The sequence below is a fragment of the Eubalaena glacialis genome, chromosome 1, assembly GCF_028564815.1.
Source record: "Eubalaena glacialis isolate mEubGla1 chromosome 1, mEubGla1.1.hap2.+ XY, whole genome shotgun sequence".
Classification (NCBI taxonomy): domain Eukaryota; kingdom Metazoa; phylum Chordata; class Mammalia; order Artiodactyla; family Balaenidae; genus Eubalaena; species Eubalaena glacialis.
The window spans coordinates 155,206,409-155,211,437 of NC_083716.1; the positions used below are offsets into that span (position 1 = coordinate 155,206,409).

At 33.1% G+C, this 5,029-nt stretch overlaps 1 pseudogene; it reads left to right on the forward strand.

The window, feature by feature from the left end:
• The first annotated feature begins 3,315 nt into the window (after nucleotides 1–3,315).
• LOC133091451 (large ribosomal subunit protein eL6-like) lies at nucleotides 3,316–4,130 on the forward strand (annotated as a pseudogene).
• The last annotated feature ends 899 nt before the right edge of the window (nucleotides 4,131–5,029 follow it).

The following is a 5,029-nucleotide window of genomic DNA, read 5'->3' on the forward strand; positions in this document are numbered from 1 at the left end:
AAGCATCATGCTGGAAAAACCTACATGGATCTTAAGAAAACATTAGTTAAAGCACAAATAAGTTAATAGTATTGATGAAATGCATATTCTGTAAACTATGCTCTCAGGAAAAATTTGCATTAACTCACTACCTCCTTTAATGAAAACCTGTTAGGAAGAAATGCCACTCTCTACTTTCACCCTGTTTACTTCACTGATCTAGAAGGGAAAAAAAAAAAAAAAACCTCAAAAATTCACTTACCAATATGTTGAGCCATTTACAATTCTGAAATCACATTAAAAGCAACTAACAAACACCAAGGGGAAAGGGGCAGAAACACTTAAGTACAATTAAAAGAAATTGAAATGACCCTCGGAAGCAAACTGTGATGAATGTAAAATAGTAACTCTTTTCCCAAGTAAAATGACTTTATCAAAATGACAGCATGATGCCTAAAATATGTACATTATTTAGAAATGTGACAATTCACTCGATTGTTAAACATGGTGGTGATAAATTGTAGTTTTCTAAAAGGGACCAAATGACCTGAAAAATAATGCACCTAAGATTTAAGAAAACATTTCTGCCAAATATGATAATGCTTTGAGTTCAATACAGTGACTTTCTTATTGATAGTTCATGTTATTAATGGCTTAAATATATAACTCTGTCTTATAACTCTATCATGGGCAGAATCCAACTGCAAACCTAGTGTGTATTTTTATTGCTTTCATCTTGCTAGATTATTTTCAAGATAGAAAGTCTATGCCAATTTAATTGTGATTAGACTTAACTTCTGGACTAAGCTCACATATAAGAAGATGAACAAATCCTAGAATGTATTTTTACAAGTCATCATATTTGACTACTGCTTCAACTTCCCAGCGAATGGAATGAAGAACTTAATATAAATTTTTGGTCTCTGCTGTATTTTACTCTGTATTTTTGGCTCTGCTGTATGAAAGCCGTTTGCCTTATTTGCAGCATTTGGAAAAAAGAAAGCACATAGCAATACTCTTGAGTCAAACTTTTGCCACAGTCAGCCACTGTTTCTGAGATGTCAGGTCTGTATAACTATATTAGAAAGGATTTTTTTCCTTCATTCTGCCTCTATTCCCCAAGCTGTAATTCCATTCAAAGAAATATTTGCCATGTAAGTCAGCAAGGATTAGAACTATCTTTAAGAGATTGCTTTTAGAATATTATTGGTGTTTACCTGGCAGAGAACAGATAAGGCTACTGCTACCGTTATTGTAATTTTACTGAAGATGTGCCTTTTTAATGATGAAAACTGTGTAAGGACTTTGGCTTTCTCTGTTTAAAATATATGCTGCAGAGCTCAAACCTTAAACTAGATGTGTTAGATATGAGATTTCTTTTTTAACAGAATAAATTTAAGGTGGAGCAGGATGTGTCACTAAAAATGTTTCCCAGGAGAAATCTATCTCACGAGGGTGTGATTCATTTGGCCCAGGGAGACTATAAAGCTAGCACCACTAGCCCATACTTCTGAGTTGTTTGCTCTTCATGACGTAGTCTAGGTATTATCTACTGACCTTTCTTCATTGTCATTTTTCGACAGTGATCTCCTTTTACAATTGGTGAATTCCACTTCATCTTTTCTATAATATCCACACATCCCTTGAGGAAGAAATATGGCTTATGGAAAAACGAATAAGACTTGGGCTTGACAAAAATGAGCTTAGCACTAAGTGGAGACGTTTGCACACATTCTATCATTCTGTATAACCATCTGGAACAAAATGGGTTAGGGATGAGGCTGATTTGGCACCTTTATGGTTGACTAACCTGAACAAATTCACATGCCTAATAAGTGTCAGGGCAAAGATTTGCACCTATGCTTAAAGGTCCCAGTTCTTTTCATTGTGCCATGTTGTCTTTCTTCAGGATCTATGCGTTATAGGCCTCTGTACCTTACAAGCCTTATCAATAAATGAACCAGATGACATCTTTGAGGATTTTTTGGATTGCGTTAGAGGTAAAGTTTACAGAACTGGGAATCCAAAATAAAAATGACTGCCCTTTCCCTCATGACTCTTAAACTAAATTAAAACTGGAATAATTTTTGAATCCTAGAGTCTCAAGAAAGAAGCAAATACCATATAAACGAGTTGATAACAAGATTTTTTTGAAATGCCTTTCCCATGATATCATGTATTTGCCTAAAGCTGAAATTTAGTAGAATCTTCTGAATCATAAGATAAATACCAACCTTTATTTTTTATATTTTTGGCGTTAAGAATTTTTTAGTATTTACTTTAATTCTTTGAAAAGCAGTTATTTATTCACACATGTGTGCGAAGGTTTAGTATACATATCAATACAACAATGAATGACAAATGTCTTATCCTCGGTTTGCTTAAAATGATTAATAAAGTACCTGTGTAATATTTCTCAGTTAGCTAAAATACTAATTATATAGTTCTGTACCTGAAACCTTATGAATATATACTAGTAAAGAGCATTAAAAATACCACATATGGAGAAAAAAGACATTCAGTTATATTAAATAGCAGGTACAAATACCAGTCTCATGACTATCTCATATATGTAGTTTCATTTTTGTGTTTGTACTTAAAAAATATAAAATGCAAACTCAGTGTTATAACAACTTTGTCAATTAGCTAATTTTACAATGTGTAATTCCATCACAAACTTTCCAAGTACTATAAACACTAGTTATTTTTGATGTCCTTTCTATGTTTTCTGCAACATAGAAATAAATAGCAGGGTATTCAACTCCATCATTCATTGGTACTCCTGTTTATTATAGAGAGAAAAAAGGAACTCTAGAAAATCCCATTTATTTTATGTAGCATGTATATGATAAAGAGCATATCAAGATTTCTATTAAAATAGAAACTCACATTGAATGTTTGCTTGCAGTGCTGACAATACGCTCACAACAGTTGGTTCCAGAAAACATTGTTAGGAATTTTAATGATTTGAATTGTAAGAAATGCATTAGCATTAACTAAAGGTGATGAAAAAATCTCTGGTTCTAGTTTTTAGACTCTCCCACTGCCCCCCCCCCTTTTTTTCACTATTTCCTTTCCTTACATTGGATTTTGTCATATGTATAGGTATAGCCATATGGGGAAATGTGAGATTGATTGTGTAGCAGCAACATAATATAAAGTGAATGGATCTAAGAGTCAAGATTTCACCAAATGAAATATTTTTAACTTCTATTTTTTACTAAGAAAAATAAAACTAGATGGAAACCATTGTATCAATATTACTATTTAAAATTCTAATTATTTAGAATTGTAAGAAGAAAAAGACTCTCAAAAATTGTATTGTGCTCTCCTGTCATGCAAGATGGTGGTAAAATAAAGCTGAAAACCCAGACACTAAGGAGGAAAAAGCAAAGGAAGGGTGAGGTCAGTGGCAAGGTTAAGAAGGATAACCACAGGGCAAAAATGCCCAAGAAAGGGAAACCCACTACAGCTGAAATTCTGTCTTAGTCAGAGGAATCTGCAGGTATTCCCCATCCAAGGAAAGCCATGTGCAAGAGGAAAAGTTCGGCAGTTAAATCCAACATTGAGAGGCAAAAGGGGATGGTTCTTGCTACCGTCACAAGCCAGTTGCTGGTAACAAGAATGGTGGCATCCAAGTGTTCAAACTTGGCAATATATCTAGTTATTATCCTACTGAAGAGGTGACTGAAAAGCCGTTGAGCCACTGAAAAAAACCCTTTTGTTACCATGTGAGAAAACTTAGCGATAGTGTCATTTACAGATCAACTCTACTGGTCACCGCAGAGGCAAAAATGTGGCTTTCCTGAAGCAGCTTGCTACTTGTAATTGGATCTCTGGTCCTCAATTTAGTTTCTCTATGCTGAACACAAAAGAAATTTGTCATTGCCCCCTCTACCAAAATTGAAATGAAAATACCCAAACATTGCATTGATGCCTACTTCAAGAAGGAGCTACATAAGCCCAGCCACCAAGATGAGATTCTTGACACAGAGAAAAAAATACCAGGTTACAGAGCAGTGCAATATTCATCGGAAAGCTCTGGACTCTCAAAGTATGCCAACAATCATAGCTGTTCCCAGCTCCATGATTATCTGCGTTCAGTGTTCTCTCTTACAAATGAAGATTATCCTCACAAATTGGTGCCCTAAATTTCTAACAGAGAACACTAATTAAAATAACTGAAACATTAAAAATACATTATTGCTTTAAAAGTCATTCATACCAGCATGTTTTCAGTTCAATTAATTAATATTAATCGATTAATTAATATCTTGAGGTATTGGTACATAGAGAAAATTTACATTTGACCAAAAATAAAATTTTTATGATAGCCAATTTTTCAAAATCTTTTCTTTTAAAATTAGACAACATTTTTGTCATTGAAAAGTTTGATTCTATATGCAAATTGCAATTAACAGGTAATAAAAAGTGAAGTAACTATTCAATACAAATAATAACTTAGTATTATTTTTCCCCAGAAATAAAAGTAAGGTTTTTAAAAAATATAATACTACCTCATTAAAGTCATAATGCTATTGATATACATGAAGTTTTCAATGAACCTGGATTATATTTTTTTACTTATCATATATCAGATGATGTGAATGTAATGGTTCACAATTTTAAAGGACATTGATTCTATTTATAGAAATAAGAACAGACACTAGTAGATAAAATATATATGTTCCATATATAAGAGATTTATTATTAAATAAATAGTAACAAATATTAAGTTTTTCTTATTTAGGGGAAAAATCTAGATTCCATAGAACATAGATACAATGCTTGAAAAAAACAGTAATGCCCAGCTAATGGAGGACTCTGAGGGAAAGGGGCCTGCCTGATATTTAGGAAATTATTGTAGCTAGAATAGGGTTAGTTTATCAGTGTTGCAGTTTGGAAAATTAACAACCATGTATAAAACTTACAGGAAAATTGATAACCAACTATCCTACCATCAGAAAAGTGACTCATTTCTCGAAGACATCCATTGAGATATTTTGCAGCACTTAGGGTTCATCAAAGTGTAGCGTTTGTAATATGGGAA